General features: G+C 39.7%; 1 pseudogene; it reads left to right on the top strand.

Annotated features, from left to right (window-relative positions):
* The first annotated feature begins 9,681 nt into the window (after positions 1-9,681).
* Positions 9,682-24,312, top strand: part of LOC718507 (CREB-regulated transcription coactivator 1-like) — a 137,903-nt pseudogene continuing 123,272 nt past the window's right edge.

Raw genomic sequence — 24,312 nt, 5'->3', positions numbered from 1 at the left:
TAACTGCCCCTTAACTTCCTGTCACCCATCCCCCCAACAAAATGTGTTTTTGTCATGCAGATATTGTGCTTCAGCAGGGGTTGCCTCTGCCATAAAAAGATCATTGCCTCACACCCATAGTAACTCTGGTTGTTCCTTTATTTGCTGGAACTAGAGATATTATTATAAGATATCTGGGCAGGCAGAATGCTAATTGATCCCTAGGAGGCGGGCATAGGAGAGCAGGTCTCACTCTTTGACTGACTTGTTTACCTAGTTCCTTAAGGACTAGACCATAAATTCCTAAATTTACCTGGTTCCTTAACTAGACCATAAATTCGTAAGGGTAAAGATCATATTCCATTCACCTCTGTACTAAATCAGCAGTATGCCTGACTTAGTCTGTGAATTGATGAATGAAATAATTTCTCTTTAGTATGATCTGAACTATTGCAGTACCTTGGAAATAAAGACAATGGTTAAGGAAGAAACAATGGTAATTTGTTGTCTGCTAAAATCAATGTTAATGACTGCTTATTAAAAGTGAACAGACTCCTTAGTCCCATTTGGGCTTTACTGAGGTAAATGATGCTGTTATTATAATATGTATATTATATTTCTGGATGTCTATGAATAGGAAAGGATCTATGGCTATAGCTAAATGAAGCAATGTAAACTAACAAAAGAAAAGAGAAAAGGAAGGGAGGAAGGGAGGAAGGAAGAAAGGAAGGGGAGAGAGAGAGAGAAAAGGAAGAAGAGAGAGAAGGAAGGAAGGAAAGAAGGAAGGAAGGAAGGAAGGAAGGAAGGAAAGAAGGAAGGAAGGAAGGAAGGAAAGAAGGAAGGAAGGAAGGAAGGAAGGAAGGAAGGAAGGAAGGAAGGAAAGAAGGAAGGAAGGAAGGAAGGAAGGAAGGAAGGAAGGAAGGAAGGAAGGAAGGAAAAAGAGAAAGAAAGAGAGAGAGAGAGAAGACAGAAAGACACAAAGACAGACAGAAAGAAAGAGAGAGAGAGAGACAGAGAAAGAAAGAAAGAAAAAGAAAAAGAGAGAGAAAGAAAGAAAGAAAGAAAGAAAGAAAGAAAGAGAGAGAGAGAACAAGAGAAAAGAAAGAAGAGACAGAGGAGGAGAGTCCATGAAGTCCCAAATGCTCACCTAGAGCATTAAGGTAAAGAGAAAGACAATAGGTGAGCATTTGGGGCTTCAAGGACTCTCTAAAATTATATATATAAAATATTTTTACTCTGGAAAGCATGCCCATAGTTCTTTATTATCCTTGCAATGGAATCTGTGACTGCTCCCAAACAATTTAGAATCATTTTTACCTTATTGTCTGTACTATCACTGTTATGTGCTCCCAAAGTACCCACTTTTTTTCCTCTTTAAAAATCACCACCTGACCAAATTCTAGGCTCTAATCCAATCTTGCGTCTATGAAAATTTATCCACAGCTGTATTAATAATCTCTGAACACCTAAAGCACTTGATATTTACCCATAAGATCTTACATTGTTCATAAATTTTTGTGTAGACATCTCTCCAATTAGGTATCAGTGTTTGTGTTTATTTTTTTTTTAACTCTTTCAAAGTTATATAGTATTTTTTACTGTTATAGCACACTATTAATTTATACTAATTATTAGGTATATAGAAACTAGCACTTAAAAACTGACTATAAAAACTGACTGGGTTCATAGAAGAAAGAGTTGTATAATCTATAAAGAAAATATCTGAGAACATATATTTACAAATATTTATGGGAGAACAAAACAGCCAAAAAATACAAGCATATTTGAACTAGAAGAGCTTGAGGATTTCACTATTTCATTCAAGGTTTAGAAACAGAGTAAAAAGTGAACATATTCTTACTTTCATAATTTTAGCAAGACTTTTCGGTTCAAACATTTTTAATAATTAAACAGTGTTTCCTTGGAACATTTCCATTATAACCCACTGAAAACGTGTGCTTCATATTAGCTGGAGGTAAACCCTCATAGTGAACTGTGAAAACCACAAGTTACATATGTATAGCGTGTAGGCGGCCAGGGGAAGAGAAAACATAATGGTATGTAAATGAAAATAATAAATATCTTATAAATCAAAACTCTCAATTTATTATGGCTTTAGGCTAATCCTTTACTTTATGGTCTTGTTTTAGTAAGAAGGCAGGTGGGCAGGCAGGAAGGAAAGAATGAAGGAAGGAGAGAAGGAACCAAGGAACCAAGTAATGAAGGAAGTCTGTGTACAATATAGACTTTGTTGTAGGTATAAAACAATGTGCTTATCATAATTTCTGCTTACTTTTAAAAATAAATGTTCATTTATCGATTAGTCAAGAGCTCTTGCATACAAAATCCATAGGTGAAAACTGAACAAATGGTACATCAGTTTCCTACAGTTGACACAGCCCACAGAAGTGGAAATGTAATTAATTAGATGTCCTTCACAGTTTTGCACCCAAAGTGATTCTGTAAACTATTTTCATGTTGATTGTCTGCATTGATGGACTTAACTGAGTATCTCACCACTTTCTCACCAAAGTGGAAAATGAATTTACACAACCAATGTAGTTAAGGCTGCATGAAGAAGTAATCGTTTGCCAAAAATTAATATCTGGTGTGTATTTATTTAAGGAATGTGACCATCAAATCCTGTAATACATGTCTCAGGGTCATTAAGTATCACAGAATGAATATAAAAAGCCCTTAAATTTCTATTTCATGAAGCACATGTGAAAAGTATTTGAATTTTTATTTCAAAACTGTCACAAACATAGAGAAAGTTTCCATGAAAAGTACAAAGAATATTTTTTCTCAACCATTTGAGCATAAGTTGCTAACACGATGTTCCACCATCCTTAAATACCTAAGGATGTATTTTCTGTAAGCATGGACATCCTTTTATATACCCAACGAAATGAGAAAATTAATGTTGATACATTATCACCATCTACTCAGCGGCCACTATTCAATCGTTCTAATAATGTTCTTTAAGGAAAAAACAACCAACCCAAGATCATGTATAGCATTTAGTTGCCAGGTATTTTTAGTCTTCTTCAATCTTTCCATGACTTTCATTACTTTACTAGTTTTGAAAATTACAGGAAAATTCTTTGGTAGAATGCTCCTCAACTTGGCTTTATTCTATCTTTATGAAGAGATTCCAAAACTGATATATTGAAATTGTATCCATTTAGCAGACAATTTCATTTTCTTCTATTATTGATAAAGTTAATTCGGTTCACTTGGGTCAGGTAGGATCTGTACATTTCTCCACTGTGAAGTTATTCCTTTCTTCCACCTTTTTAATAATAAGTAACTTAAAAGACTACTCTGTAACAGTTTGAAAATGTCTTATTCTTTGTCTTTTTGAAAATGTATTTATTGATTTATTTATGTCAGTATGGAGTCACAGATTACTATTATACTCAATGAGTTACAATCTGTTGTTATCATTATTTATTTTGATGCTCAAATCATTTAAGATTTGGCTGCCAGTAGTTTCTTTAAGTTAGATCCTGTATCCTTTAGATATGTTGCCATCATTGTTTAGGTATTTCCTTGCTTTCTAGCACAAAAAGATGCTCCTGGCTCATCTTATACTTTCTTTGTCCCAGACCCTCAAATAAGCATTTCTCCCTAAAGCTGTGGTTCTTTTGAGAATGACATTTGGAATCTAAGGTCTGGGTGCTAGGTATGCTGATGCTCCTAGGCCCAGAAGACAAAGCTAGCAAACATAGAGGCATGTGTGTGTGTATATACACACATTATTATACACATGCATTTAGACATGTATCTGTGTGCATATATTTACACACATTTACAACTATATACATATTTATATAAATATGTATATATACACATTTGCATCTATATTATAGATAGAGAGACAGATAGATAATTCTACATTTACACTGACATCAGCATTCCAAATCCAACATCACAGGTTAATTCTAGTTTTATACATTTCCATATTTGCAACTTTTTTTCGTTGACAGTGACAAGTTTAGAGTCCATCAGCCCCAACTTTTTCACCTGTTTGAGCTCTACTCTCCTATGTGTAACCCGTCATCTTTGATGCCTGTGTTCTACCCAACCCCCTACCCACTATGGAGATTACCTTTTCACCCCACTCTGAATCCAGCACCCATCCTGAGTCCCCACTGTCACTTCCCTCTCGTACGGGTGCTCTTCTCACTCTACCTGGGCACCAACATCCTGCACCAGGCTGCTGCCAATGACACCAAAGGTGTGACCCTCTCACTTTGTCACTTTGTTCTGTCTGTCTACCTAAGTAGGCACTCTCTTTACCCTGCTCAGCTCCAATGCTCCAGGCTGGAACGCTAACACTGCTGCCTCCCTTCTGCTTGGCTGTGGGGGTCCTCTGCCTCCCACATGCATACCTACTTTGCTCAGTCCACCTAGGCACTTGTAGCCTGAATTGTTCAGGAAGGAAAATGAAGGAAAGACAAAAGAAAGCAAGAAAAAAAAAAAGAGAGAGAGAGAGAGAGAGTGACAGAGAAGAGAAGATATAGAGAGGAGGAGGAAGAAGAGAAAATAAAATGACAATAGATTTTTGAAAGCATACCACCAATGCATGCTTAAAAGCAAAACAAAACAAAATAAATATGCCTGGCAAGGGCTCTGACTGCTTTAAAATTCCTGAAATCTCATACATTGTTGGAGTCAGCGTTTTCTATTACATTGAGTAGTAGGGCCAGTGAACATTTCTAAATAGATTTAGAGGATGAAGAACCACCCAGAAAGAGTACACACAAAGGTTTTCAACAGGATGTTCATCTCTAGGTTCTGCTTTGGTTCAATTTCAGAAGCGCTAAATAATCATTTATAACATGAGACCAGACTTCAGCAGCATGTATTAAAAATAATTTGTGGGGAAAATGTTGTAGATAGAAAAAGAAATATTACCAGAGTTATCAATAAATCAGACTTGGAATTTAAGGCCGGTTGGAACAGTATGGTAGTTAAGAATATGGACTCTGCAGCCAAATGCCTTGGTTTTAATCTTGGTTCAGATACTGACTGTATGATCATGAGTAAATTAATTAGAATATCTATTTCAATTTTCTTCCCTATAAAATGGGGATAATAACAGTAACTACCTCATGAGGTTGTTGTGAGGATTAAATGAAATAAATTTACTAAATGATCGAAGAGATACATTATTGACTGTGTAAGTGCTTACTGTTATTACTGAGATGGGGTGGGGATAGTGGCCACTTGCTAAGAGTCTGCTAGTGTTAGAAAGGGAAGCCTGTCAGTCTAAAAGGAGAAACCGTCTGAATAGGAAAACCAATTTCTTAGAAGACTAGATCTGTGAGTGTAGATAAACAGAAGTCTGGAAGCTAGGTCAGAGGAAAAGCTATGGTCAGCTAATTTATATGGGAAAGTTGAAATGGCATTTAAAAAATTGAGACAGAAATTTTATTCCTGTCTGCTTATGTAGGTAAAGAAGTGAAAAGTCAAGGGGGAGTTTTATGTTGGGTTTTTCAGGGTAAATATATTATAGGCACTTGAAACTATATTTTCTAACACTGAATAATTATCAGCACTTATGATCCAATCAAGTAGCTTCGTGACACTTTTCTGGCACAGAATTACTCTTATTTTTACTTTCCAATTTCAAAGTGATGTGTAAGCTAATTTTTTAGGTTTAAAGTCAAAACACAGGAAAATTGAATCCTGATTTCTCAATATTATGACTGATATTCAAGAAAGAATTGTATATGATCTCTGCATTCCTCCTACCCTGACCAACAAAATACTTTCATGGAGTTCGGAATGGTAAAAACATAATGTGGAGAGAAATTGTTGGACTTACTCAGAATCTGATTCACTATTTCACTTATGTGTGTGTCACTTTGAGTAAATCAGGTCTGAGTTACATTTTTGCAATTGCACCTACTACATAATGTTCTCTGAGAGCAATAGAGATAAAATATCTCTGACATTGCACAATGCCTGGCCCATATTAAGTAATGAAGCATAACACTGAGGCAGAAGTAATGTCTCTTATTAAAAAAATGACATTGATTTTCAAGAACTATACCTCAAAACCCATGCAAAATATATCAGATCATTGGAGAGGTAATAGTTTTGTGCAAATTGCCTACAGGAAGACAGCAGTCAGATCGACTTATATATTTAGTTAAGTTACATGTGTTACTCACAATTATTATGCTTCATTTGATTTGTATGTTTTGTTCTTTTTGATTATTGAGTCTCCATTTCTAAATCTAAACAACATGGATTTTCAAAAGATGCAAGATGGCTAGCAAGACCATCATTAGCAGGAAAGCCTGCAATGCAAAATCTGTAACCACTGCAAAGCTTTTTAAGGCTTGATATTCCAAATACAGATTTTCAGGAGACAGACAAAATATATTTGTTTAATTTGAAGACAGTCACAGTGGAACAAAAATATCATCTAAACCAAAAACATGATTTAGGTTTTTCTGGAGGGAAAAAAATATTACCCAAGAGGTTGACCTTTTTCATTAATTTCTACCAGGAGCAGCAATAAGATTTCTTGCAGATAATCTTTGTTTGCGAGGCGTATGGCTAGCATCCAGATTGTAACACACCAAAGTGTTAAACACAACTGAAAAAGTCACAAATCATACCAAGTACGATGTTCTCAGGTAAGACTTAATGCGTCTTTGCTTCAGAGTGGGGAGAGACAACTGAGGCAAACATTTTGTGATCCCCACATTCCTCAGCTGCTTTCTAATGTCTATCAGAGAATGAGGACATACTCTCCTCTCTGAAGGTATAGTTGCCCTTCATGGAGTAAAAAATGAACAAATGATTACTATATATATTGAAAATATAGCCAGTTACTGAATATATAATGAGGAGAGAGGCTGTTTCTCTTAATGTCTCCTATCTCTGAAGAGAAGGAGGATGTAAAAGCTGAAAATCAACAGGAATGAAGTGAGTGGCAAGACCAATAGGTGCCACTGACCAGGCCTGAGGGTAAATATTAATCCCCCCACTCTAACCACACGTGCTCTCCATCTATCACAACCCTTTCACGTGGATGCCTTAGAGTCATAAGCCCTTAAAAGGGCCAGGAACTCTTTCTTCAGGGAGCTCGGTTCTTGAAATGCAAGTCTGCGGGCACTACCAGCCCAATAAAGTTTACTGGGGCACAGCAGGCCCCTGCAGAGGATCAATGCAGCAGCTGAACACTGGGAAGGAACCAGTGCTTGGAGTCCAGACATCTGGAATATGGTAGGATGGGTCCTGGAAACTTGCCCACTCCATTTGAGTAGAAGCGTAGCCTGATCACCCACGATGTGCCCTTATCGGCACTTTGGTCTCAGTATTGATTTTGATTTGGCTTGACTTGTTTGCAAACAGGAAAGTGAAAGTGAGTACTTGAGTCTGAGCCAGGTAAGGCGAGTGAGCAACCCCTTTGCCCTTTCCTTCTTGTGGTGTTGTTTTGTCTCGGGAGGAAGATGGGTGGAACGCAAAGTAAGCCCACTCCGCTAGGACCTATGTTGAAAAATTTCAAGAAAGGATTTAATGGAGACTATGGAGTTACTATGACACCAGGAAAACTTAGAACTTTGTGTGAGATAGACTGGCGGGCATTAGAAGTGGGTTGGCCATCAGAAGGAAGCCTAGACAAGTCCCTTGTTTCAAAGGTATGGCACAAGGTAACTGGTAAGCCAGGACACCAAGACCAGTTACTGTACGTAGAGAGTTGGTTACAGCTGGCTTTAGACCACCCACAGTGGTTAACAGGACAGGCAGCAGTAGTACTAGCGGCAAAGGGACATACAGCCAAGGAAGAATCCTGCTCCACCCGTCGAAGGGAGTCGACTGCTAAAGTCCTGTCTGACCCAACGTCAGAAGATTCATGGCAAGAAACGGCACCAGTGGCCGCCGCCTTTCACCAAGAAGGAAGGCCTCCCACTCCTGAGCCCACTGCGCTTCCATAAGGCCTACATACCCTTAGGCCACCCAGAGTAGAAAAGAAAGAATGGGGGACCTTGGGAGAAACCCTCCCTTGGCATCCCGTTTGAGGCCTAGAACCGGGATACAATGGCCCTGGGACAGCAACAGTATACTGGAGTAAACGAGGATGGGCACATGGTACAAAGGCGTGCCTTTGTGTACCAACCCTTCACCTCTGCTGATCTCCTCAATTGGAAAAACAATACTCCATCGTATACTGAAAAGCCTCAAGCTATAATTGATTTGCTCCAAACTATTATCTAGAACCACAACCCCACCTGGGCTGATTGCCACCATTTTCTCATGTACCTCTTTAACACAGATGAAGGGAGGAGAGTGCTCCAAGCAGCAACTAAGTGGCTGGAAGAACAGTTCCAGCTGATTACCAAAACCCCCAAGAGTATGTGAGGATCCAATTACCAGGAACAGACCCTAGGTGGGACCCAAATGTAAGACAGGGTATGCAAAGTCTAAACCGGTACAGGGAAGCCCTTCTGGAAGGGTTAAAGAAGAGAGCTCAGAAGGCCACAAATGTTAACAAAGTCTCTGAGGTCATTCAAGGAAAAGATGAGAGCCCAGCACAATTCTACGAGAGACTATGTGAGGCCTATCATATGTATCCACAAGGTGACTCTGAGCAGGAGGCCTCAGACAAGGACAAAGTGGCCTTGTTCAATCTGGAGAAGGGTTACTGGACTGAAGGGGACTGGGCTCATTTGTCCCCAAAGAGCCCATGGTCAGGATGACAGTCAGGGACAAGGATATTGAGTTTCCTGTTGATACTGGTGCTGAACATTCAGTAGTAACCACACCAGTTGCCCCCTTATCCAAAAAGACTATTGATATAATCCGAGCTACAGTGGTTTCGGCAAAGAAAGCTTTCTATTTGCCCTGGACCTGCACTGTGTGGGGGGCATGAAGTGATTCACCAGTTTCTGCACATGCGTGAAAGCCGCTTGCCTTTCCTGGGAAGGCACCTACTTAGCAAGCTGAGAGCCACCTTCTCTTTTATAGAGCACAGCTCTTTATAGCTAAAGCTACCTGGAACAGGAATCATCATGGCCCTTATGGTTCCTTAGGAGGAGGAATGGAGACTCTTCTTAACTAAGCCAGGCCAAGAGATAGGACCAACTCTGGCTAAGCAGTGGCCAAAGGTGTGGGCAGAAGACAACCCTCCAGGGCTGGCAATCAACCAGGACCCCATACTCATATAAGTTAAGCCTGGGGCCCAGCTGGTCAGGCAAAAACAGTACCTGGTCCCCATAGAAGCTCTTGAAGGTATCCAGGTCCATCTCAAGTGCATGAGGGCCTTTGGAATTATAGTCCCTTGTCAATCTCCATAGACTACCCTCCTGCCTGTTCCCAAGCCAGAGACCAAGGACTACAGGCTGGTACAGGATTTCTGCTTGGTCAACCAAGCTACAATGACTTTGCACCCAATAGTACCTAACTGGTACACGTTGTTGGGGTTGCTGCCAGCTGAGGACAGCTGGTTCACCGACCTGGACCTGAAGGACACTGTTTTTTAGCATCAGACTAGCCCCTGAGAGCCAGAAACCATTCGCCTTTCAGTGGGAGGATCTGGGGTCAGGTGTCGCCACTCAGTACACTTGGACCCAGCTTCCCCAAGGGTTCAAGAACTCCCCCACTATCTTCAGGGAAGCATTGGCCAGAGACCTAGGCTGCATGTTGCTCCAGTAGGTCGACAACCTCCTGCTGGGATACCCCATGGCAGTCGGGTGTGCCAAGGGAACGGACACCCTGATCCAACACCTGGAGGACTGTGGGTATAAGGTATCCAAGAAGAAAGCTCAGATCTGCACACAGCAGGTACCTTACCTGGGACTTACTATCTGACAGGGGGAGTGCAGCCTGGGATCAGAAAGAAAGCAGGTCATTTGCAACCTACCGGAGCCTAAGACCAGAAGGCAGGTGAGAAAATTCTTAGGAGCTGTGGGGTTCTGCAGGTTGATCCCAAACTTTGTAGTACTGGCCAATCCCCTGTACAGAGTCACAAAGGGGGGGTGACAAGGAACCTCTGAATGGGGGTCCCAACAGCAACAAGCTTTTCATGAGTTAAAAGAGAAACTCATGTCAGCCCCAGCCCTGAGGCTGCGTGACCTGACAAAGCCATTTACACTATATGTGTCAGAAAGAAAAAAGATGGCAGTTGGAGTTTTGAACCAGACTGTGGGGCCCTGGCGGAGGCCGGAGGCCTACCTCTCTAAATAACTAGACAGGGTTTCTAAAGATTGGCCCCTGTGTTTCAGGGCCTTGGCGTCAACTGCCCTGATAGCATAAGAAATGGATATGCTGACTCTTGGGCAAAACCTGAACCTAAAGGTCCCCCATGCTGTGGTGACTTTAATGAATACCAAAGGATATCACTGGCTAACAAATGCTAGACTAACTAGGTACCAAAGCTTGCTCTCTGTGAAAATCCCCGCAAAACCATTGAAGTTTGCAGCACCTTGAACTCCACCACCTTACTCCTGGTATCAGAGACGCCAGCTGAACATAACTGTGTACAGGTGTTAGACTCAGTTTATTCTAGTAGGCCCGACCTCTGAGAGCATCCTTGAACATCAGTAGACCGGGAGCTATATGTGGACAGGAGCAGCTTCATCAACCCACAAAGAGAGTGGTGTGTGGGATACGCAGTGGTAACCCTGGACCTATCACTGAAGCCAAATCATTGGCCCAGAGTACTTCAGCCCAGAAAGCCAAAGTCGTTGCTTTAATTCGGGCCTTAGGGCTAAGTGAAGGTAAGACTGTAAACATTTACACTGACTTTCTGTATGTCTTCTTAACTCTCCAAGTGCTTGGGGCATAATAAAAAGAAAAAGGCCTGTTGAACACTAGGGAAAAAGGCATAAAGTATCAGTGAGAGGTCCTGCAATTATTAGAGGCAGTGTGGAAGCCCCCAAAGGTGGCAGTCACACACTGCAGAGGACACCAGTAAGCTTCCACCTCAATCACCATGGGGAACTCCCAAGCTAACTCAGAGGCTCGAAAAGCAGCATCCACCCCCTGCCAGGCATAAGTCACAGCCCCCCTGCTCCCTGAGGCACCTGACCTTGTACCTACTTATTCTTGTACCTACTTATTCTTTTTTTTTTTTTAATTTATTATTATTATACTTTAAGTTGTAGGGTACATGTGCATAACGTGCAGGTTTGTTACATATGTATACTTGTGCCATGTTGGTGTGCTGCACCCATCACCTCGTCATTTACATCAGGTATAAATCCCAATGCAATCCCTCCCCCCTCCCCCCTCCCCATGATAGGCCCTGGTGTGTGATGTTCCCCTTCCCGAGTCCAAGTGATCTCATTGTTCAGTTCCCACCTATGAGTGAGAACATGCGGTGTTTGGTTTTCTGTTCTTGTGATAGTTTGCTAAGAATTATGGTTTCCAGCTGCATCCATGTCCCTACAAAGGACACAAACTCATCCTTTTTTATGGCTACATAGTATTCCATGGTGTATATGTGCCACATTTTCTTAATCCAATCTGTCACTGATGGACATTTGGGTTGATTCCAAGTCTTTGCTATTGTGAATAGTGCCGCAATAAACATAGGTGTGCATGTGTCTTTATAGCAGCATAATTTATAATCCTTTGGGTATATACCCAGTAATGGAATGGCTGGGTCATATGGTACATCTAGTTCTAGATCCTTGAGGAATCGCCATACTGTTTTCCATAATGGTTGAACTAGTTTACAATCCCACCAACAGTGTAAAAGTGTTCCTATTTCTCCACATCCTCTCCAGCACCTGTTGTTTCCTGACTTTTTAATGATCGCCATTCTAACTGGTGTGAGATGGTATCTCATTGTGGTTTTGATTTGCATTTCTCTGATGGCCAGTGATGATGAGCATTTTTTCATGTGTCTGTTGGCTGTATGAATGTCTTCTTTTGAGAAATGTCTGTTCATATCCTTTGCCCACTTTTTGATGGGGTTGTTTGTTTTTTTCTTGTAAATTTGTTGGAGTTCTTTGTAGGTTCTGGATATTAGCCCTTTGTCAGATGAGTAGATTGCAAAAATTTTCTCCCATTCTGTAGGTTGCCTGTTCACTCTGATGGTAGTTTCTTTTGCTTTACAGAAGTTCTTTAGTTTAATTAGATCCCATTTGTCAATTTTGGCTTTTGCTGCTGTTGCTTTTGGTGTTTTAGACATGAAGTCTTTGCCCATGCCTATGTCCTCAATGGTACTACCTAGGTTTTCCTCTAGGATTTTTATGGTATTAGGTCTAACATTTAAGTCTGTAATCCATCTTGAATTAATTTTCGTATAAGGAGTAAGGAAAGGATCCAGTTTCAGCCTTCTACTTATGGCTAGCCAATTTTCCCAGCACCATTTATTAAATAGGGAATCCTTTCCCAATTTCTTGTTTCTCTCAGGTTTGTCAAAGATCAGATGGCTGTAGATGTGTGGTATTATTTCTGAGGACTCTGTTCTGTTCCATTGGTCTATATCTCTGTTTTGGCACCAGTACCATGCTGTTTTGGTTACTGTAGCCTTGTAGTATAGTTTGAAGTCAGGTAGCGTGATGCCTCCAGCTTTGTTCTTTTGACTTAGGATTGTCTTGGAGATGCGGGCTCTTTTTTGGTTCCATATGAACTTGAAAGCAGTTTTTTCCAATTCTGTGAAGAAACTCATTGGTAGCTTGATGGGGATGGCATTGAATCTATAAATTACCTTAGGCAGTATGGCCATTTTCACGATATTGATTCTTCCTATCCATGAGCATGGTATGTTCTTCCATTTGTTTGTGTCCTCTTTGATTTCACTGAGCAGTGGTTTGTAGTTCTCCTTGAAGAGGTCCTTTACATCCCTTGTAAGTTGGATTCCTAGGTATTTTATTCTCTTTGAAGCAATTGTGAATGGAAGTTCATTCCCGATTTGGCTCTCTGTTTGTCTGTTACTGGTGTATAAGAATGCTTGTGATTTTTGCACATTAATTTTGTATCCTGAGACTTTGCTGAAGTTGCTTATCAGCTTCAGGAGATATTGGGCTGAGACAATGGGGTTTTCTAAATATACAATCATGTCATCTGCAAAGAGGGACAATTTGATTTCTTCTTTTCCTAACTGAATACCCTTGATTTCTTTCTCTTGCCTAATTGCCCTAGCCAGAACTTCCAACACTATGTTGAATAGGAGTGGTGAGAGAGGGCATCCCTGTCTTGTGCCAGTTTTCAAAGGGAATTTTTCCAGTTTTTGCCCATTCAGTATGATATTGGCTGTGGGTTTGTCATAAATAGCTCTTATTATTTTGAGGTACGTTCCATCAATACCGAATTTATTGAGCGTTTTTAGCATGAAGGGCTGTTGAATTTTGTCAAAAGCCTTTTCTGCATCTATTGAGATAATCATGTGGTTCTTGTCTTTGGTTCTGTTTATATGCTGGATTATGTTTATTGATTTGCGAATGTTGAACCAACCTTGCATCCCAGGGATGAAGCCCACTTGATCATGGTGGATAAGCTTTTTGATGTGTTGCTGAATCCGGTTTGCCAGTATTTTATTGAGGATTTTTGCATCGATGTTCATCAGGGATATTGGTCTAAAATTCTCTTTTTTTGTTGTGTCTCTGCCAGGCTTTGGTATCAGGATGATGTTGGCCTCATAAAATGAGTTAGGGAGGATTCCCTCTTTTTCTATTGATTGGAATAATTTCAGAAGGAATGGTACCAACTCCTCCTTGTACCTCTGGTAGAATTCAGCTGTGAATCCATCTGGTCCTGGACTTTTTTTGGTTGGTAGGCTATTAATTATTGCCTCAATTTCAGAGCCTGCTATTGGTCTATTCAGGGATTCAACTTCTTCCTGGTTTAGTCTTGGAAGAGTGTAAGTGTCCAGGAAATTATCCATTTCTTCTAGATTTTCCAGTTTATTTGCGTAGAGGTGTTTATAGTATTCTCTGATGGTAGTTTGTATTTCTGTGGGGTCGGTGGTGATATCCCCTTTATCATTTTTAATTGCGTCGATTTGATTCTTCTCTCTTTTCTTCTTTATTAGTCTTACTAGTGTTCTGTCAATTTTGTTGGTCTTTTCAAAAAACCAACTCCTGGATTCATTGATTTTTTGGAGGGTTTTTTGTGTCTCTATCTCCTTCAGTTCTGCTCTGATCTTAGTTATTTCTTGCCTTCTGCTAGCTTTCGAATGTGTTTGCTCTTGCTTCTCTAGTTCTTTTAATTGCGATGTTAGAGTGTCAATTTTAGATCTTTCCTGCTTTCTCTTGTGGGCATTTAGTGCTATAAATTTCCCTCTACACACTGCTTTAAATGTGTCCCAGAGATTCTGGTATGTTGTATCTTTGTTCTCATTGGTTTCAAAGAACATCTTTATTTCTGCCTTCATTTCGTTATGTACCCAGTAGTCATTCAGGAGCAGATTGTTCAGTTTCCATGTAGTTGAGCGGTTTTGATTGAGTTTCTTAGTCCTGAGTTCTAGTTTGATTGCACTGTGGTCTGAGAGACAGTTTGTTATAATTTCTGTTCTTGTACATTTGCTGAGGAGTGCTTTACTTCCAATTACGTGGTCAATTTTGGAGTAAGTACGATGTGGTGTGGGAGGAGAATGTATATTCTGTTGATTTGGGGTGGAGAGTTCTATAGATATCAATTAGGTCTGCTTGCTGCAGAGATGAGTTCAATTCCTGGATATCCTTGTTAACTTTCTGTCTCGTTGATCTGTCTAATGTTGACAGTGGAGTGTTGAAGTCTCCCATTATTATTGTATGGGAGTCTAAGTCTCTTTGTAAGTCTCTAAGGACTTGCTTGATGAATCTGGGTGCTCCTGTATTGGGTGCATATATATTTAGGATAGTTAGCTCTTCCTGTTGAATTGATCCCTTTACCATTATGTAATGGCCTTCTTTGTCTCTTTTGATCTTTGATGGTTTAAAGTTTGTTTTATCAGAGACTAGGATTGCAACCCCCGCTTTTTTTTGTTCTCCATTTGCTTGGTAAATCTTCCTCCATCCCTTTATTTTGAGCCTATGTATGTCTCTGCGTGTGAGATGGGTCTCCTGAATACAGCAGACTGATGGGTCTTGACTCTTGATCCAGTTTGCCAGTCTGTGTCTTTTAATTGGAGCATTTAGTCCATTTACATTTAAGGTTAAGATTGTTATGTGTGAACTTGATCCTGCCATTATGATATTAACTGGTTATTTTGCTCGTTAGTTGATGCAGTTTCTTCCTAGCCTCCATGGTCTTTACATTTTGGCATGTTTTTGCAATGGCTGGTACCGGTTGTTCCTTTCCATGTTTAGTGCTTCCTTCAGGGTCTCTTGTAAGGCAGGCCTAGTGGTGACAAAATCTCTAAGCATTTGCTTATCTGTAAAGGATTTTATTTCTCTTTCACTTATGAAACTTAGTTTGGCTGGATATGAAATTCTGGGTTGAAAATTCTTTTCTTTAAGAATGTTGAATATTGGCCCCCACTCTCTTCTGGCTTGGAGAGTTCCTGCCGAGAGATCTGCTGTGAGTCTGATGGGCTTCCCTTTGTGGGTAACCTGACCTTTCTCTCTGGCTGCCCTTAAGATTTTTTCCTTCATTTCAACTTTGGTGAATCTGGCAATTATGTGTCTTGGAGTTGCTCTTCTCGAGGAGTATCTTTGTGGCGTTCTCTGTATTTCCTGGATTTGAATGTTGGCCTGCCCTACTAGTTTGGGGAAGTTCTCCTGGATGATATCCTGAAGAGTGTTTTCCAACTTGGTTCCATTTTCCCCCTCACTTTCAGGCACCCCAATCAGACGTAGATTTGGTCTTTTTACATAATCCCATACTTCTTGCAGACTTTGTTCATTTCTTTTTCTTCTTTTTTCTTTTGGTTTCTCTTCTCGCTTCATTTCATTCATTTGATCCTCAATCGCTGATACTCTTTCTTCCAGTTGATCGAGTCGGTTACTGAAGCTTGTGCATTTGTCACGTATTTCTCGTGTCATGGTTTTCATCTCTTTCATTTTGTTTAGGACCTTCTCTGCATTAATTACTCTAGCCATCAATTCTTCCACTTTTTTTTCAAGATTTTTAGTTTCTTTGCGCTGGGTACGTAATTCCTCCATTAGCTCTGAGAAATTTGATGGACTGAAGCCTTCTTCTCTCATCTCGTCAAAGTCATTCTCCGTCCAGCTTTGATCCGTTGCTGGCGATGAGCTGCGCTCCTTTGCCGGGGGAGATGCGCTCTTATTTTTTGAATTTCCAGCTTTTCTGCCCTGCTTTTTCCCCATCTTTGTGGTTTTATCTGCCTCTGGTCTTTGATGATGGTGATGTACTGATGGGGTTTTGGTGTAGGTGTCCTTCCTGTTTGATAGTTTTCCTTCTAACAGTCAGGACCCTCAGCTGTAGGTCTGTTGGAGATTGCTTGAGGTCCACTCCAGACCCTGTTTGCCTGGGTATCAGCAGCAGAGGCTGCAGAAGATAGAATATTTCTGAACAGCAAGTGTACCTGTCTGATTCTTGCTTTGGAAGCTTCCTCTCAGGGGTGTACTCCACCCTGTGAGGTGTGGGGTGTCAGACTGCCCCTAGTGGGGGATGTCTCCCAGTTAGGCTACTCAGGGGTCAGGGACCCACTTGAGCAGGGAGTCTGTCCCTTCTCAGATCTCAACCTCCGTGTTGGGAGATCCACTGCTCTCTTCAAAGCTGTCAGACAGAGTCGTTTGCGTCTGCAGAGCTTTCTGCTGGGTTTGTTATTGTTTACTGTGCCCTGTCCCCAGAGGTGGAGTCTACAGAGACAGGCAGGTTTCCTTGAGCTGCTGTGAGCTCCACCCAGTTCGAGCTTCCCAGCAGCTTTGTTTACCTACTTAAGCCTCAGCAATGGCTGGCGCCCCTCCCCAGCCTTGCTGCTGCCTTGCTGGTAGATCGCAGACTGCTGTGCTAGCAATGAGGGAGGCTCCGTGGGTGTGGGACCCTCCCGGCCAGGTGTGGGATATGATCTCCTGGTGTGCCTGTTTGCTTAAAGCGCAGTATTGGGGTGGGAGTTACCCGATTTTCCAGGTGTTGTGTGTCTCAGTTCCCCTGGCTAGGAAAAGGGATTCTCTTCCCCCTTGCACTTCCCAGGTGAGGCAATGCCTCGCCCTGCTTCAGCTCTCGCTGGTCGGGCTGTAGCAGCTGACCAGCACCGATCGTCCAGCACTCCCCAGTGAGATGAACCCAGTACCTCGGTTGAAAATGCAGAAATCACCGGTCTTCTGTGTCGCTCGCGCTGGGAGTTGGAGACTCGAGCTGTTCCTATTCAGCCATCTTGCTCCGCCCCCCTTGTACCTACTTATTCTAAAGAAGAGAAGGATTTTCTCCAGGCAGAGGGAGGCTAGGTGATAGAAGAGGGATGATTCCAGTTATCGGATGGAAGAATAGCCATGCCACAAGTGCTAGGAGCTGCAGTCATACTGGCTGTGCAAGAGACCACCCACCTAGGCCAAGAGTCACTTGAAAAGTTGTTAGCCCCCTCCCATACCACAGGGACTCCCAGGCACTCTTCGAGAGCGAGGTGAAATTGAGTTACAGTGATAGCTACAGGCTTTAGGGAAAATTACACAAACAATTTCAGCCTGCGTTAAATGAGAGGTGACCCATCAGCTTATTCTCTCCAGTTCATCCTTTCTCCCCAGGTGATCGGGTGTGTCAAGGACTGAAACATGGCCCCCTTGTGGCCATGGTGGAAACGACCCCAGACTATAGTATTGACCACTCCCACAGCAGTAAAGGTAGAGGGAATCCCAGCCTTGATCCATCACAGCCACGTAAAACCTGAAGCACCTGAGACCTGGGAGGCGAGGCCAAGTCTGTACAACCCCTGCAAAGTGACTTTGAAGAAGACAACAAGCCCTACTCCAGTCACACCCAGAAACTGGTCCATGCATGGCAGAAGCAAGAGGAAATTTATTGTGGGACTTATTTTCCTTAAATTTTGGACTTGTACAGTAAGGACTTCAACTGACCTTCCTCAGAGAGGACTGTTCCAAATGCATACATTAAGTTACTGAGGTAGGGCAAAAAGTTAAAACAGTCTTTCTGTTGTGTAGTTATCATGAATGTACTGGAACTCTAAAAGGGACTTGTCTGTGTAATACCACCCAGTACAAGGTATGCAGCCCAGGAAGTGACCAGCCTGATGTGTGCTATAACCCATCTGAGACCCCTCTGACTACAGTTTCTGAAATAAGATTGAGGACTAGCAACTGGGGCAAAGCTGATATGAATAAAGTAATAACTAGAACAGAAGAAAAAGGAGTCTTCAAACAAGTTATCTTAAAATTGGAATCTTGTGTGGCAATCAACAGTAACCCATATGGAAATAGAATAAGATGTGGCTCTCTAGATTGGGAAAGGGGCTATAGAGTAGAAAATAAGTATGTTTGTCATGAATTAGGACTGCATAGCGAAGATGAGAGAGAGAACTCCCACTAGTTAGTGAGGTTCTCAAAGGGGGGAATGAGGAACGAGGCCATTTCTTTTATCATCTCCTATCTCTGAAGAGAAGGAGGAAGTAAAAGCTGAAAATCAACAGAAATGAAGTCAGTGGCAAGAACAATTTGTACCACTGACCAGGCCTAAGGGTAAAGATTAATCCCCCCACTCTAACTACACGTGCTCTCAATCTATCACAACCCTTTCAGGTGGACCCCTTAGAGTTGTAAGCCCTTAAAAGGGCCAGGAACTCTTGCTTCGGGGACCTTGGTTCTTGAGACGCAAGTCTGCTGATGCTCCCAGTCGAATAAAGCCTCTTCCTTCTTTAACCCAGTGTCTGATGGGTTTGGTCTGTGGCTTGTCCTGCTATAATAACAAGGACTAAAATGGGCCAATTTTTACTGAAACAGGGACCCTTAGGTTGGAACTTATAGCTGTACATACCAAAGATTTTCTAACTAATTTAAAAAATTTTATTCTGTGTAAAAAAATTCTACTAGTACTAGAAATTTCCACTATATTATTTGAACTTGTGCTATTCATGGATAGATGGATCAATAGTACTCTACTTAATTAAAGACATATACAGTATTAATCAATTTTGCTACTATTAGGTTGGTACAAACATAATTGCAGTTTTTGCCACTAGAAGTAATGGCATTAGAAGTAACTTTTGCACCAACCCAATATACTAAGCAACTCCAAAATCTCAGGTGATTACAAAATCAGATTTCTGATTTTATTAATTACATGTTGGTGCCTATAATTCAGCTCCTCCAAGTCTTTTAATTCCAGAATCTAAGGCAGACCCTTGTAATGTCTTTACACTATAGGAATATTTAGAAACAAAATAGCATGGAAAGATAAGCCAGTGTATTAGTAAAAAACATAATATCTTTTAAAGCTCCTGCTCAGATGTGGCACATGTCTTATTCATACTTCACTGGCTAAAACCAACCAGTTGGAAAATTGCAACAACATTATGGAGATATCGACCACGTCACTGAAGATGCTGCAGGTCACAAGGTGAAAGGTGGAAGTGTATAATCTTTGTGACAACAAAGAAGTTGGGAACAATAATTTAGAACACATACTCAAGGTATATTCTTTAAATATAATGGGTGTCAACCTTGCCAAAAGTCATCATTTCTCAGAGTCACAAATGGATAAGCAGTTTGAGATCAGTTTTTATATTGTGATCAGATTGCTGGAGTTGAACAGAAAAAATCAGTTGATCAAATATACGAAGACATAATTTTTCCAGTATATAAATATAAGTAAATAATAAGATCCACCTAATAGGTTGCTAAAAAGTTGAAATAACATAAGTGAAACTCCAAAATATTTGATATAGAGTACCATGTATATCAATAAATTTTATTTTCCACCTAGTTTCTTACTAAGAATCAGTTAAATGAAAATTTCTAGTCCTCAAAATATTCAATATAAATCTGATATGCAGTATGTAACAAATGAAATATTTGAATACATTTTATTGGGCTGTAACAGTGGAGATAAAGCCTGAAATAATATAATGTCTTAAAAATTCTTATATGCCACCTTTCATCTTTTTTCTTACACAAGAGAATGGAAAAAAGGAGGGAGGGAACATGTAACACTAAAGGCTAGATTGAGTAGTTTTATGTCATATTATATGCTCTAATTTTTTTTTTTAATGAAAGGATTTAAATTCCTCATAAATATTTAAAAACTTCATTCAGCATAATATTATTACCAAAGGGTTGAAAAAAACATATATTCCACAACAATATTGATTTTTGACATGTTTTTTACTTCTGTAGATTCCTAAAAATATTGTCATTTTATAAACTTTATTCTCATAAAGAATTCCTACTATGATTTCTTTAGAACATAGCATTTTAAAATGTCTAAATAAAAATGCTAAGATCTGTCAATTGTTCACATTATTAACAATTTGGTACATTTATTTTACTCCAGACTTTTATGGAGAAGAATCAATATAGAGATTAGGAAAAAAAAATCTGGTCCTAGAAGTGATGAGTTAAATTATTATGCAAAGAATTGTATTGTACTTCATGAAATATAGTGATCAAGATGGACTTAACATTCTCTTCAGCTTGACCAAACTACAGACAGCCTTCCACAGCACTATAGGCTACTCACCTCCCTTGTCCTAGAGTATTTACTTTAGAAAACTTGCAATTGTCGATCCTTTGTCTGCCCCTTTGAGGCGTAAATCTTCTCCCAAATTCTTGCCAACTGTCATACCTAGGAATGTCTTCAAAGATCAGTGAGCCATTCCTTTGAAATGTAGTCACCCAAGAAAGATAAGACGTCCATATCTTTATGAAATGATAGAATTCTAACTTTGATAAATACCAATTAGCAAACACAGATGGTCCAATAGCACTGACCAACTTTCCTTCCTTAAAGTCCTCCAGCACATGTCCACTAGCTCATCCCAGTGCTTAACACTCTCCAGCCTTTTGTTTCAGGAGAGTTCAGTTTAAATTCTTTTCCTTATTGCAATAATGACCTATTTCAATAGTCTTGAATAAAGTCTTCCATGCTTGCTTGACTCCATCTAGTGCATATTTTCTTTGACAATATAAATAACTCCTTCCTAGATTCATTTACATACAACCCTAATTAAAGGAAAGAAAATATATTAAAGAATTTCTCGAAGGCTTTAAATTTCTCAAATGGGGAAACACAAAGCAAAATGACTGTTAAGATCTTTGGTTATTTGAGAAGGTGACACCTGCTCCATAGTTTTAACACAGTCATGGGGCTTTACTTCACATCCCCCAAAAAACAAACTTTGAAAGTGACATCATTTGCTTAAGAGTAACTCAAATCCACGAAGCAGCCAAAGAAAATTAAATTTACTTGCAGCCATCCAAATGCTGTTTCACTGAACTGGTGTGTGGTAGAAATAACACTAAGACATAAATCCATTTTCCAATTTAGAAAGACAAGGCTTGGGTGATGAAATGGAGTGCAGAGAGCAGCATTATCATATATTATCATTGAAATATATTTCCCTGGTGGTTTTGCCCAAAAAAGTATGAAATTGAGATAGAAAATAAAACAGGTGATGCTGTAGGCAGAGGGTTGGTGAGTATGCATCATCCAAAATGTGTGACTTGCTTAACACACTGTTGGTTTTCTGATTGATGGGAATTCAGATTATGTCTTTGAAAGTCCCACAATGAAGGTGATGATGGCCCGAGTGCATAAAGAGACTCATTTAAGCTTTAGTGTTCCAATCTATAACCAAGATAGGACACAATAAGTACATAGCGACAATTAGGGTCTTGCTACTGCTGGTGTAACTAATAGTCCTATAGGTGACAGGGAACAGAGTGGGAGGAGAACAAACCTTTCTCATGTCTGTAGGAAAACTGCAAACTCTGAGACTAGGTAGATTGCTTTGAGGTTGTTGAGGAACCCACTGGGGTTAAAGAGACCTGCTCAGTACCCACATTATCTTTTGCTTGTTCAAAGCATAAATAATCTTTCCAAATTATACACACAATTTTTAACAGGTATTTAACTTTTGACTGTTTATTTAGCTTTGTAAAACTGGAAGATATTAAGTTTAGGGTTTCAGTTTAGTGTTTTTCTCAGTAAAATGAGGGACGACAGAAATTGAATAACACTGTGCTTCAATCCTCTAGTGCTGATAAATTAAGCGAAAACTTCATTTAAAAAATCTGCCTATTGTCATCTATGTCTCGATCCATTGATCTATTCTCTTTTTATATGTCTATGATGTACTTATCATCATCACATAGAATATAGTTATTTAGTAGCCATCACAGTTACTGACACCTAACAGATATATACACATACAAACAGAACTTATGGTTCAATCCAAAATTTATTTTCACTTTGTCTCTTGCCATTGCCAAATATAATGGTTTACTGGATCTTAAATAATATTTTGCTCATCTTCTAAAAAATGGTAGTAAAACAGAATGAGAGTGGAATATGTGAGGGGAACCTTGATTCTTTCTACAGAAGCAAAGCAGGGGTATTTGTAGCCACATGTAAGTTCTTTAGCTATGAGTACAAGGACTGGGTAAACTCTCTCTGTGAAAACATTTATATTAAGCTTTCATCATCCCATTTCCATAAGAAAACTTAGATCATTTCTAACAAAAGAAAACAAGAATATGAAAGACTTTAGTCTTTGTATGTTGCATTGGTTCATAAGAATTAAAATATTATTAATTAAATATTTGTTTTAGGAGAACTGAAGATGAACACTTCGTAGGTACCTTAAATAAAAAGAAAAATCATATTTATTTTTATTATATAAAAATGAATATGTTGTCTCAAGAAAGTAAAGTAGTAATCAGGATATTTCTACAAAACTTGACTATTACAAATCTCTCTTCTTTTTTCTATTTTTCTTCATAAGGCTCATATCTTCTTGAACTTCATTCTCAAAAAGGTGACGGAATCAGTGAGAGAAATCGCTTAAGGTAATGTTAAGTAGGAAATAGCAGAACTATATTTTAAAGACCAAAACAAATGTCAGGTGCAGTGACTCACACCTGTAATCTCAGCATTTTGGGAGGCCAAGGCAGCAAGATCGCTAGAGCCCAGTAGTTCGAGACGAGCCTGGAAAACATAGTGAGATTTTCTCTCCATTATAAAAAAAATCAAATTAAAATTAAAATAAAAACCTACTAAAAGCAAACAAAACTCTTACTGATGTTTCTCCAGAGAAGCTGGACATTTCATTTATTGTCTGATTCTAGCATCCTCTTCATTGATTTTTGTTAAGATGAGTCAGAAACCTTCTCTAATCTCCAAAATAAAATGGAACATCTAAATTATCTACATATTCAGTTCACATATACTCATATTGCTACCAAGATGGGCTCACAAAAGATGACCTACCATGGTGCATGAGCTGTTATAATAAACAATTCTTTCTGAGCACCTGTTCAGATAAAGGCAGCCATAGGCCATTACCTTGTACACAATTTGCTTTCTATACTATGTTTATTCATCCAACAAGGAATTGCTAGGATTCTGCTATGTATGAAACATAATACCAGACACTAAGGATATAAAGATGAGAAAGACGAGTCTAATGGACAAAATCCCTGACCTCCTGGATAATATGAAACCCTAACCTACACTAAAAACTGCTAAATGGAATTAGTGTCTCAACCTAAGACAACTGTCTGTGGACTATTCAATGGCTAATATAGTGGCCAGATGAGGCAAGTCTGCTCATTTGGGGAGTCCTATATCATTTTTGGCTAGCAGAACAAAGTAGACACTTATCTGAGAGTGTAAGTTCTCTGTTTGGCAGAGCACCCTAGGATTGTGTCTATCATAGGAACCCCTGTGTCACATCTATTATTGTTTACAATCATTTGTCGCTTAATATGAATATTAATTCATTTATTAAGCATGTATTTGTTGAAACGTTACAAGATGCCAGGCGCTATGCTAAGAGTGAAGAAATTAATCAAATGAAACTCACTTTAATTCGGTGCTTTAGGAATTTACAGAAATTCCAAGTAAATTATATTTGTACAGAATGAAAACATGAAGATTAGGAGATAGCAGGGGGAAAAATGATATTGGAATTCAGAAATGAGAAGCCTGGATTTGAAGATCTGAGAAATGCTGCAAGAAGAAAGTAAGCTTAGGTAGGATTTGACTGTAGAAATTAAGGCAATGGTATTCCAGGCGGAAAATATCACCATAAGAGAACAAAAGTTTGGCAGCAGTAAATTGTATATGACCAAGAGTCTTCAGAAAAGAGGCTTGACAGTTTAGATGGGGATAGATTCAAAAGAATTTTGCTTGACCACTGTAATGTTGTTTTTCTGTGTATAATGGCTGCACTGAGATAAAATTCACATGATATACAATTCACTCATTTTAAATGTAGAAATCAATGGTTTTTAGTACATTTACAGTTGT

The sequence above is a fragment of the Macaca mulatta genome, chromosome 13 (assembly GCF_049350105.2).
Source record: "Macaca mulatta isolate MMU2019108-1 chromosome 13, T2T-MMU8v2.0, whole genome shotgun sequence".
Lineage (NCBI taxonomy): Eukaryota > Metazoa > Chordata > Mammalia > Primates > Cercopithecidae > Macaca > Macaca mulatta.
Note: the sequence above shows the minus strand (reverse complement) of the source record. Positions and strands in the feature narration are given on the sequence as shown.